Here is a 13,380-nt window from a genome sequence, read left to right as displayed (position 1 = left end):
CTGGGTGAAGTGGGATCCTAACCGGTCATCCAGGCACTGGGACCGGGCTCCCTCCGCAGCCCCTGGTGGTATCTGCCGGACAGGAGACTGAGTATCGTCAGGGACAAGGCCCTGCAACTACAGGTACTCTGTGTCCCCTTTGGGACGGTGCATGGAGCACCTGGGCCTCAGACGCTGCAGCGCCTGCAGTGTTGATTTTTGTCCGGGACTACCGCGCCAACAATGCCTGCTTGCCGGCCGCGGTTTTTTACTTTAGTCCCCGGCTTTTGCGGCCTAGTACATTAAACTCCCGCCCCCGGGCCTGCCAGTCAGGGACAAGGGCGGGATGGTCGGTCTGACGCCGACAGTGAGGGCTGGAGCACACATAGCTGTTCTCCTCCCCCCTCACTAATCCCTATGGGGCACCAGATTCCCGCACTTTTTGTAAGTACGCCCCCGGCTCCCTCCTCCCCTGTGAACGCCGACAGCCATGTTTTTGCACATTCTGCCGGTGGAGGACGTCTGACTCAGCTCTGGGAGACCCGAGGCAGGGAATCTGGTGGCCACACACCACTGGAGCGGTTGGTAAGCCACACCGGTTACCGGTGCTGGTCCCCCTAGGGCGCTGACCTGTATATAGATACATTATATTTGTATACTTTTCCGGTTCAGCTGTACTGTTGAGGGCAGTGTATCTCTTGTGGCTATATACCCTCAGTGATCACGCTCCTGGGGGACAACAGCATGTCGTTCACAAGGAGCAAGGGGGCCAAGGCACAGGGTTATTTTGCTACCTGTACCTCTTGTGCGGCTATGCTACCTGCAGGTTCCACCTACCCTCATTGTGTGCAATGCTCGGCCCCTGTGACACTCACTCAGCCGGAGCCTGAGGCACTAGGGGGTCCCTCGGCACAGGTAGAACCGCCGGCCCCCCCTGTCCAGATGGCAGGGACAGAGTTTGCTGTTTTAGCCGACAAACTCTCTGAGTCGCTTTCACATTCCATGGCTCAGTCTATGGATAAATGGTCTGCTAAGTTTCTAGAGGTTTTGCAGTCCAGACCGGCCCTTACACAGGCCCCGGGCACTGCGGGATCACCCCCAGGCCCCTCTCGGTCTGCGACTAAGCGTGCTCCTGGTGTGGCCCCTAGTTTTTACGTGCAGGACTCCGGCACGGACCGCAGTTCCAGACCAGCTAAGCGGGCTCGCTTAGAATCTTCCCCGTCCTCATCACGCTGTTCGGGGTCTCAGCTTGAGGATTCTCTAGAGGAGGAGGCGGAGGTCGCAGCTCAGGACTCTGACCCTGACGTTGCTCTCAATCTTGATACACCTGAAGGGGACGCCATAGTAAATGACCTTATAGCGTCCATCAACCAGGTGCTAGATCTTTCTCCCCCAACTCCGCCTACAGAGGATTCGGCTTCACAACAGGAGAAACACCAGTTTAGGTTTCCTAAACGTACCCGGAGTGCTTTCTTCGATCACTCTAACTTTAGAGATGCTGTCCAGAAGCACAGGGCTTTCCCGGACAAGCGCTTTACTAAACGCCTTAATGACACACGTTACCCCTTCCCCGCTGACGTGGTTAAGGGTTGGGCTCAGTGTCCCAAGGTGGACCCTCCAGTCTCTAGACTGGCGGCTAGATCCGTAGTAGCAGTGGCTGACGGTGCATCGCTCAAGGATGCCACGGACAGGCAGATAGAGCTGCTACTGAAATCCATCTATGAAGCCATAGGCGCGTCTTTTGCCCCAGCCTTTGCAGCAGTGTGGGCACTCCAGGCTATCTCAGCTTGTCTGTCTGAGATTAATGCGGTCACCCGTACCGCTGCGCCACAAGTAACATCTTTGACTTCTCAGGCGTCAGTATTTGCATCCTACGCCATGAATGCTGTCCTGGACTCGGCTAGCCGTACAGGGGTAGCATCTGCCAATTCTGTGGCAGTCCGCAGGGCCATGTGGCTACGTGAATGGAAGGCAGACGCTGCTTCCAAAAAGTTCTTGACCGGTTTGCCTTTTTCTGGCGACCGTCTGTTTGGCGAGCGATTGGATGAAATTATTAAGCAATCCAAGGGAAAGGACTCGTCCTTACCCCAACCCAAACCAAATAGACCTCAGCAACGGAAAGTTCAAGCGAGGTTTCGGTCCTTTCGGCCCTCAGCCAGATCCCAATCCTCCTCGTCCAACAGGCCACAGAAGAGCCAGAGGAACTCTTCTGCATGGCGGTCTAAGTCACGTCCTCCAAAGACAGCCGGAGGCACCGTCTCCAAGGCGGCCTCCTCATGACTTTCGGCCGCCCCAAACCGCATCCTCGGTCGGTGGCAGGCTCTCCCGCTTTTGCGACGCCTGGTGGCCATATGTCCAAGACCGATGGGTGAGAGACATTCTGTCTCACGGTTACAGGATAGAGTTCAGCTCTCGTCCTCCGACTCGTTTTTTCAGAACATCTCCGCCCCCCGAGCGGACCGTAGCGCTTTTTCAGGCGGTGGACACTCTGAAAACAGAAGGAGTGGTGATCCCTGTTCCCCTTCAGGAACGTGGTCGCGGTTTTTACTCCAATCTGTTCGTGGTGCCAAAAAAGGACGGCTCATTCCGTCCCGTTTTGGACCTCAAATTGCTCAACAGACATGTGAAAACCAGGCGGTTTCGCATGGAATCCCTCCAATCTGTCATCGCTTCGATGTCCCAAGGAGACTTCCTAGCATCAATCGACATCAAAGATGCCTATCTCCATGTGCCGATCGCGCAAGAGCATCAACGCTTCCTGCGTTTCGCCATTGGGGACGAACACCTTCAGTTTGTGGCACTGCCTTTCGGCCTGGCGACAGCCCCTCGGGTCTTCACCAAGGTCATGGCATCTGTCGTAGCGATCCTACACTCTCAGGGCCACTCGGTGATCCCTTACCTAGACGATCTCCTAGTCAAGGCGCCCTCACGGGTGGCTTGTCAACACAGTCTGACCGTTGCTCTGGAGACTCTCCAGAGGTTCGGGTGGATCATCAATTTTCCAAAGTCAAAATTGTCTCCGACCCAGTCACTGACGTACCTCGGGATGGAGTTTCATACTCTCTCAGCGATGGTCAAGCTGCCGCTGGACAAACAGCGGTCGCTGCAGACAGGGGTGCAATCCCTTCTTCAGGTCCAGTCGCACCCCTTGAGGCGCCTCATGCACTTCTTGGGGAAGATGGTGGCAGCAATGGAGGCAGTTCCTTTTGCGCAATTTCATCTGCGTCCACTCCAATGGGACATTCTCCGCAAATGGGACAAGAGGCCGACGTCCTTAGACAGGAACGTCTCTCTGTCTCTGGAAGCCAAGACCTCTCTTCAGTGGTGGCTTCTCCCCACTTCTCTGTCGAAGGGAAAATCCTTTCTGCCCCCATCCTGGGCTGTGGTCACGACGGACGCGAGCCTGTCAGGATGGGGAGCAGTTTTTCTCCACCACAAGGCTCAGGGAACCTGGACTCCGACAGAGTCCTCCCTTCAGATCAATGTTCTGGAGATAAGGGCAGTGTATCTAGCTCTCAAGGCGTTCCATCGGTGGCTCGAGGGCAGGCAGATCCGCATACAGTCGGACAACGCCACGGCGGTTGCGTACATCAACCACCAGGGCGGCACTCGCAGTCGTCAAGCCTTCCAAGAAGTCCGGCGGATTCTGCTGTGGGCAGAGGCCACAGCCTCCACCATCTCCGCGGTTCACATTCCGGGCGTAGAAAACTGGGAAGCAGACTTCCTCAGTCGCCAGGGCATGGACGCGGGGGAATGGTCTCTCCACCCGGACGTGTTTCAAGAGATCTGTGGCCGCTGGGGAACGCCGGACGTCGATCTCATGGCGTCTCGGCACAACAACAAGGTCCCGGCATTCATGGCACCGTCTCAGGACCACAGAGCTCTGGCGGCGGACGCCTTAGTTCAGGATTGGTCGCAGTTTCAACTGCCTTATGTATTCCCTCCTCTGGCAATGCTGCCCAGAGTGTTGCGCAAGATCAGGTCCGACTGCCGCCGCGCCATCCTCGTCGCTCCAGATTGGCCGAGGCGGTCGTGGTACCCGGATCTGTGGCATCTCACGGTGGGGCAACCGTGGGCGCTCCCAGACCGACCAGACTTGCTATCTCAAGGGCCATTTTTCCATCTGAATTCTGCGGCCCTCAACCTGACTGTGTGGCCATTGAGTCCTGGCTCTTAGCGTCCTCAGGGTTGTCTCAAGATGTCATTGCCACTATGAGACAGGCCAGGAAACCAACGTCAGCCAAGATTTATCACAGAACTTGGAGGATCTTCTTAGCCTGGTGCTCTGAGAGGGGGTTTATCCCCTGGCCGTTTGCCTTACCCAGGTTTCTTTCCTTCCTTCAATCTGGATTGGACAAGGGTTTGTCTCTCGGCTCTCTCAAGGGCCAAGTATCGGCGCTCTCCGTATTTTTTCAAAAGCGTCTAGCCAGGCTTCCGCAGGTCCGCACGTTCCTGCAGGGAGTTTGCCACATAGTCCCACCTTACAAGCGTCCGCTGGAACCCTGGGATCTCAACATGGTTCTACGGGCTCTTCAAAAACCACCTTTTGAGCCGCTGCGGGATGTCTCTCTATCACGCCTTTCGCAGAAGGTGGCATTTCTAGTGGTGGTTACTTCACTCCGTAGAGTGTCGGAGCTGGCAGCACTGTCATGCAAAGCCCCCTTCCTGGTATTTCACCAGGATAAGGTGGTTCTACGTCCGGTCCCGGACTTTCTCCCTAAGGTGGTGTCCCCTTTTCATCTCAATCAGGATGTCTCCTTACCTTCATTTTGCCCTCATCCAATTCACCAATGTGAAAAGGATTTGCATTTGTTAGATCTAGTGAGAGCACTCCGGATCTACGTGTCTCGCACGGCGCCACTGCGCCGCTCTGATGCGCTCTTTGTCCTTGTCGCTGGCCAGCGTAAGGGTTCGCAGGCTTCCAAGTCAACCTTGGCTCGGTGGATCAAGGAACCGATTTTTGAAGCCTACCGTTCTTCTGGGCTTCCGATTCCTTCAGGGCTGAAAGCCCATTCTACCAGAGCCGTGGGTGCGTCCTGGGCATTGCGACACCAGGCTACGGCTCAGCAGGTGTGTCAGGCGGCTACCTGGTCGAGTTTGCACACTTTCACAAAACACTATCAGGTGCATGCCTATGCTTCGGCAGATGCCAGCCTAGGTAGGCGAGTCCTTCAGGCGGCGGTTGCCCACCTGTAAGAGGGGGCCGTTGTTTCGGCTCTTTTTATCGAGGTATTCTTTTACCCACCCAGGGACTGCTTTTGGACGTCCCAATTGTCTGGGTCTCCCAATGGAGCGACAAAGAAGAAGGGAATTTTGTTTACTTACCGTAAATTCCTTTTCTTCTAGCTCCTATTGGGAGACCCAGCACCCGCCCCTGTTCCCTTCGGGCTGTTGTTCTTTTGTGTACACATGTTGTTCATGTTGAATTGTTCTGTTGGTTCATGGTTTCAGTTCTCCGAACATCCTTCGGATTGATTTTACCTTAGACCAATTTATAAGTTCCTCCTTCCTGCTTTGGCACCAAAACTGATGGGCCCGTGATGCACGGGAGGGTGTATAGGCAGAGGGGAGGGGTTACACTTTTTAAAGTGTAATACTTTGTGTGGCCTCCGGAGGCAGTAGCTATACACCCAATTGTCTGGGTCTCCCAATAGGAGCTAGAAGAAAAGGAATTTACGGTAAGTAAACAAAATTCCCTTCTTCATATTCACTGCTCTCCCCCACCTCTTCGTGCATTCACTATCTGAGAGGTGGGAGCGAGTATGGTGTGCAAACTCAGTTCATATTTACTATCACTGATACTAGCACTGAGAGGTGGGAGCAGTGAATATGCAGTTTGTATTTACATATACTTTACTAGTTACTAGGTCACACTGAATTCTACGAGGCTTACAACAAAATAACAGGATATGGTAGAGTTATAAGTTACTGATTCTGAAAGGTCTCCTTAAGCCCTATTTAAAGATAACATTAGTATTGTACTGTTAAGGTGAACTCATAACCAGAGATCACTAGTTGCCTACTGCCTGGCCGAATTGATATGGGCCAAGTGCATGCATAAAAGAATCCACACCAGACACAGTCGGATGTGTAATCTCTTCTTGGTCACAGTAGAAAATGGCACCAAACAGACAGAGAGACTCGTGCGTCCTCTTGATATAGGCCAGGGGCGTACACAAGTTCAGATATGCATATTTAGTGGGACAGTTCATGGGCTAGCCAATGGGGAGATCCGTGTTGCTGTTGATGGGCAGGTCTGACTCCAGTGGACGAAACCATGACGATGGGAGGGACGTCATCTGGTGCATCCATGCTGATGGTTTGGTCTGTGATTTCCAGCTTGACCAGGGGTCTTCCCTTATATGGTATCTTCTTTCATCTGGACATTCCTTGCATTCCAGGCAAGGTGTGGAGAAACAGGCAATGGCAGCCACCTTTATATCTGTGTCATGCATATGATCTGAAACCTGAATTATGTAAGACAAATCGACATATTTCCCACAATGCTCTATGTCCAGAGGTTAATTAAGTATTTCATTTTATGGCTCTCCTCAACAGTCCCCCCTAAATACTTTATTAACCTTCTGACCCTACCATGGTCCTCTAACACATCAGCTCTAATGCTTTAACTGCAACCTTTTTTTCGTTTTGCTATCCACTATACAAGCAATACTAAGCTTTTGCCCCCGCTGGTACAGACTGCTGATCAGAGAGTTGATCACATCCCGCACACACAGTTCACAGAGGCACAGGTAACTAGAACAGACTATTTAATGCTGACGAGCTCACTCAGATTTCGAGATTAATCGATTAGAAAGAGTAAGGCAATTGTAAGAATAAGCTTCTTACTGTTATGCTGCAGCTTTTAGCGTTACTGTTTCTGAAAGGCTGATTCTCAGTCAATATCCGAGTGCTGTCCGCGTCTTCGAGACTTTTCTACCCGAATATACCTGATTGTATCACAACACTAATGGATCTCTTCTTGTCTCTGGTCTATAATCTACCACCAGGAGGCCTTTAACAAGATTTCCCTTACACATGGATCCGATTACCTTCAGTAACACAGAGTAGCACTTTTACGGCTTCAAATACCAACAAATAAAACAATACCAGTTACCTATAAGTGTATGTTATCCTTAAGTCACTTAAACCCTTAAAATAATTGATCGGTTCAGGTCAGATAATGTCTTTCCCACCATGAGCCCTTATTTGTGCAATATTCCTGTACCCATTGTTCCCTTATGGTTATTTCCCATGTATCATCCCCAATCTAGAAATTCTCCATAAAGTTCTATATGAGATAATCCAGCACTATGTGTGTTGTGACCCTCATTCTGCTGGTACGATGGACTCTTTACAGCGGCTGCTGTCTCCAGATGGGTTTTCCCTCAAGCTTCATGGAAGTTGCTGTGGTTGGGATAAGCTGGATCGGTCCACCTGATTCTGACTCAGGGATCATTCTGACTTGTCTTTTTAGGATCACCCAGTCTCCGGGCTGGAGACCACGTGCTCCTGACACTGATTTAGGATCTGGAATTGGAGGATACACATGTTTAACACACTATATAGGCAGTTGTATACGGCTCATACATCACTGGTCAGGATATCACACTGTATCTGCAGTATGTGTGAGAAATATAATCACGTTCTAGGTACTAAACCAAAAATACCTTATATAAAGATTGAATTATTAAGGAAAACGAACATTTGTTACATGATTTGCAGCATCCACCATTATCTTGTGGATCGTTACATGTTTATGTTATAATCATTAAAATTCCAAACAACATCTACCTATAGACACAAATAAATATTCCAATAAAGGAGGGGGCAGGGATTGGGGCAATAGCCCTAAAACTCTCCCTACCTCGCAGCGGAGGTCGGCACCCTATAAGGCGAATTGGCGCCCCCGCTCACCGACGGCTCACCCTCCCTATCCCTACACTGCTAAGCTAATACGTGTTGCTAATGTCAGTGAGGGAAATATAGAAACCGTGAGATACCGGGGATAAAGAGGCGTCAATATGCAGTTATATATATCCAATTCATTCCCAAAGATTAAATATTCACACTCTGTATTTACATAGCTGTTTGTAGCTTAAATCAATATGATACAGCAAATTCAAGAACCAAACCCTAAAAGAAATTAAATATCTCACATGTATAACATGTACCCACTGTATCAATATAATAATAATAAGGCCAGGTAGAGTCATGAGGAGATCTCGTCCAATCACAGACTCTCCCTGTACAATTCACACTCAGGCTAATAAAATAAACACATATTTGTCAGACACTTAGCATGAAAGAAGCGCAACGCGTTTCTCCCCTCTCTTCACAACGGCAGACGGGTTCATCAGGGGCATCCCCAGGTACTGACCTCTATAGTGACCTCTGCTATAGAATATGTACTTTTACCGCTTTTTAGGAACTCCATCTTTACATACCACCAGCACTATGAGTTTTTCAGCAGTAACGCTTTCCACACTGGATATGTTTCAGAGCAGACCTGAAAAGAAATTCACTCAACACGCACAAAACTCATATAAACCTACTCATGGTAGATGTATATGACTAATCTGCAATCACCGGAGCAGTAGAGCGGATGAGGGGGGTGTTGCTACGAGGTCTTTACAGTTTTTTCTACCTTAATAGGCACACGTCTTACAAGACTGGATGTGTCTGGCCACCTGGGTACTGAGCAGTGGTGCCGCCCAGATCTTGTCCATCCCAACACCTTTGTCACATGGGTTACCTGGGCCATTATTGAGTAGAGCGCTCATGGCAGAGAAAGCTTACCGCCCTTTATCCACAGACCTTCCTCAGTCACTGGCTCCCTGCGTCTCACACTCCGTTCCTTGCTGAATCGCTTGTTCCTGTAAGGATTTAAGAACACAAGGAGTGACCAATGTCACGGAGGACGTGACAGGAGCCACCGAGGTACTGGTCTGCTTTGTATAAGGACTCTCAACTCTAGGCCCATTCACTGCTTCTTTGTTGCCTGCTCCATCAGTCACCGGCTCTTTTGATAACAGGAGAGCGCCTCCACCTGGGCTCATATACACTCTCTACGGTCTTTATAGATTTATGACGTCACACTCCACATTTTGACTATCTTACCCCTTTCCGCTCTACGAACCACAGTGATCGCAAATCTTCATCTCATTCTCCTATTTCGATGAGAGAGGAGTGGTTTGATTTTTAATACCTCATGTTGCGTAACCTCAGCATATCCAGTGCAGAATCAACCAGCATCTTGGTATCTGGATCCATCTACGGAAAAACTCAAAATCTGCATTAGCAATGGCCTCATCTGAGACATGTTCAAAACCTGACAATTCTTGTTACATCAGAGCAATCATGAGATATATGTGTGTCTGCTGTATCCTCCTTACAGATAAAAATATAAAGACAACTTAATAGAAAAACCCAATCGATGAACAAATTAAAACCTTAAATAATATGTGTGACTTTCCACATCATCTTTCCCCCCCTTTTTGAATCTATTATCCAAAACATAATTAGATTCAAAAAGTGTGTGGCCCCGGAGCTCTACATTTAGGTATAAAAGTCACATTGTATAGATTGTACCTAATCGGGAACAGCAGAAATATTGTTTTTATCTGTAACTTAATAATGGAAAACCCTTTCAATGGTTTTTATAACCTTTGCTTAAACCACAGAAATCTGCACTGCAAAGAAAGCAGATTATTCAATACATTAAATATAAAACACAGAATTCCATAAATAATCCACATTCCTTAAAACAAATTATTGTAATTATTAATAAATATATTAATAAATTATTATTATATTATTATTATTATTATTAACTATAATAACGTAGCACAACCTCTGGATATTGGATGTAGGGGCGTTCATTTTTGAATCATTGAGGAGATTATCCAACAGACCTCTATGCTTGAAAAGCTATCAATGAATCTAAACATGTCCACAGTTAACTTTTATTTCTTTGGGATAAAATTAGTAAAATAAAAAACTACTGTCAATAACCTTTTTCCAATATAATTTGCAATGAATTAAATGCAGGATAAACCCCCCATGTTTGGCCTGTTGGGTTTTTTTTTTTTTTTTCTTCTTAGCTGACTCACAATAGATCGAAGGTGAGATGAAAAACCTGCCCCACAGGTTTTGTTTTTTTTTTTTTCTAAAAATTGCTACTTCCCCCAAAAGCACAGTTCATTTTGCCTGGACACGAGTGATATCTCTCTCCTTCTGTTGGATTTTTTTTTTTTTTTTTTTTTTTTTTTTTTTTTTAAAACATTCAACTCTCAGGATTATTCGCCATATTCGTAATTGGAATATGTATTATTTATCATGACATCTGCCGCAAAGGTACGTTTATTTTAAGGTTTTTCTTATTCTTTTATTGCTTATTAATTTAATAAGATATTGCTCCTTGTGACTGTCCTGACTCAATCCAACCTGCACCCTGGATCTATATTAAGTGTCTTCCACAACCACCCAATCATACAATATTCCATCTTTTAGTGCTATAAACATTTACTAACACTTCATGTTATTCAGTGAGAGCAGTTTTGTCAGCTGCACTGGAGGGCTCCATACAGATTTACTAACAAAATGGCCACTGCCAGAATAGCACATGGCTTCTTTGTATAAGGGCGGTTGAACCACATGAGAGGGGGAAGGGAGAAACTGATTTTACTTCTGCTAAACTTACAAGTTTAACCAATTATCCTTCCTGCCTATATTCCATACTCTATACATATACACACAGATTTACATATCCACAGTCCTGGTCCAACTACAGTTAAAAACACTAATTTTTCTGTCTAAGTATGTACTACTCCATTCAGCCATGTGCTTCATCCACCATTTTAAAATCTTACCTAAAATGTCTGCCTCCATGACTAGCACATGGTTTATCACAGGATTGCGGCCTAGAGTCCCCACATCTCAACACAGTCCACTCATCCGGATCTTTCCGACACAACTAGACACCGCTTCACCAATTTTTCCATCTTTCTCTCAAGATAAACAACACCAACAAAACCAACAAACAAACACAGGAGGAGATGACTCACAACTGACACACAACTTGAACACTAAGTAAAGTTTTGTAAAGTCTGCAGCAGGCGCCTCGTCACGGTGTCCCTGCCCAGTTTCTACATGGTCCATAATTCATAAAGACACCAATGGTGTCACCCCTGGCTACAAGGTGCCCGTACCAGCCGATTCACGTCCAGCGCTTTTTCTAGACCCCAAGACACCTCATACCAATTATATCACCCAAGCTTGCGCTAAGCCCCAATGGTATCCGTACCAGCCATTTCACGTCCAGCGTTAGGCCCCAAGACTACCACGTACCAGCCACAATGCGCAACTTAAACGCTATGCCCCAATGGTATCCGTACCAGCCATTCCACGCTACACTGCGCTAGGCCCCAAGATTACCACGTACCAGCAGTCCCACGTATTTCCTTACAGAGCCATAAACTGTACCACAGGCGACAACCGTATACTATACCACAGACAATATCCTTTACCATATCAACAAATTTGAGAGCCCGTGAAAAACACGTGCCTAACCTGACCAATTAAAACCTGCCCTATATCTCTAGGTCTTGTACCAAACCGTATTAACTACTTAAGTTTCCACTAGAACCACAAACCATATCACAGGCGACAACTAACAGAACTCACAAACCCACATGCTCTCTTCACAAATACACAACAGGCAGCAGGCAACTGAATATGTGACGGTTCTTCCGAGATTAATATGGCCAATAGCCGTGAGACCCGTCTGCCCGTCAACAGATACCCCAACAAACCGGACACAGTCAGGCAATCAGTGCCACACACCCCACCGAGACCACGGGAAGACTACAGATTATGAAAAATCAGCAGACCTACCGTACTCTCGTTCGGAAGTGATCAGTTTCCTGGGGTGTCCAGCACGTCATGCCATTCCAGTTGCCGGTTCATCAGGATTTCAGGTGTCTCCGTCTATTGGCGCCACGTTGGGAGCCAATAGTGTTAAGGTGAACTCATAACCAGAGATCACTAGTTGCCTACTGCCTGGCCGAATTGATATGGGCCAAGTGCATGCATAAAAGAATCCACACCAGACACAGTCGGATGTGTAATCTCTTCTTGGTCACAGTAGAAAATGGCACCAAACAGACAGAGAGACTCGTGCGTCCTCTTGATATAGGCCAGGGGCGTACACAAGTTCAGATATGCATATTTAGTGGGACAGTTCATGGGCTAGCCAATGGGGAGATCCGTGTTGCTGTTGATGGGCAGGTCTGACTCCAGTGGACGAAACCATGACGATGGGAGGGACGTCATCTGGTGCATCCATGCTGATGGTTTGGTCTGTGATTTCCAGCTTGACCAGGGGTCTTCCCTTATATGGTATCTTCTTTCATCTGGACATTCCTTGCATTCCAGGCAAGGTGTGGAGAAACAGGCAATGGCAGCCACCTTTATATCTGTGTCATGCATATGATCTGAAACCTGAATTATGTAAGACAAATCGACATATTTCCCACAATGCTCTATGTCCAGAGGTTAATTAAGTATTTCATTTTATGGCTCTCCTCAACAGTACTACAAAATCACCTGAGAGATTCCAATTAAGATACTAAGCCTTTTACTTTAATATGCCATAAGGGTACTTTCACACTTGCAGTCAACGCAGTCTGTCACTATGGAGAATAGCGCAGTCCGTTAACGCACTGCGCTATTCTCCATAGATTTGTATGGACAACGCAGCGTCGTTATTTTGACGCTGCGTCGGGCGGAATGAACGCAGCATGTAACTTTTTTTGAGCGGCGGAAACCTTTATTTTTCACTGCACATGCTCATTTTTTTTTTTAAAATCACAAACTTTATTTTGTTTCTTGGTGGCCGAACGTTCAGCTGAGCGCCCCCGGCCGCCGGCATGTGAGAGCTCTCAGCTGAGCGCTCCCGACCGCCGGCACGTGAGAGCTCTCAGCTGAGCGCCCCCGACCACCGGCTTTTGAGAGCGCTCAGCTGAGCGCCCCTGTCTGCCGGCATGTGAGCGCTCAGCTGAGTGCCACCGGCATGTGAGCGCCCCCGGCATGTGAGAGCGCTCAGCTGAGCGCCCCCAGCATGTGAGAGCGCTCAGCTGAGCGCCCCCAGCATGTGAGAGCGCTCAGCTGAGCGCCCCCAGCATGTGAGAGCGCTCAGCTGAGCGCCGCCGGTATGCGAGTGCTCTCAGCTGAGCGCCCCCAGCCGCCGGCATGTGAGAGCTCTCAGCTGAGCGCCGCCGGCATGTGAGAGCTCTCAGCTGAGCGCCGCCGGCATGTGAGAGCTCTCAGCTGAGCGCCGCTGGCATGTGAGAGCTCTCAGCTGAGCGCCGCTGGCATGTGAGAGCTCTCAGCTGAGCGCCG

General features: G+C 48.5%; 1 protein-coding gene across 1 annotated transcript in view; it reads left to right on the top strand.

Annotated features, from left to right (window-relative positions):
• NINL (ninein like) overlaps nt 1–13,380 on the top strand; it is a 321,722-nt gene that overhangs the window by 305,362 nt on the left and 2,980 nt on the right. The gene's annotated exons all lie outside the window — the stretch shown is intronic.

Source organism: Anomaloglossus baeobatrachus, chromosome 3 (genome assembly GCF_048569485.1).
Source record: "Anomaloglossus baeobatrachus isolate aAnoBae1 chromosome 3, aAnoBae1.hap1, whole genome shotgun sequence".
NCBI lineage: Eukaryota > Metazoa > Chordata > Amphibia > Anura > Aromobatidae > Anomaloglossus > Anomaloglossus baeobatrachus.
This window is presented reverse-complemented; position numbering and strand designations above follow the sequence as displayed.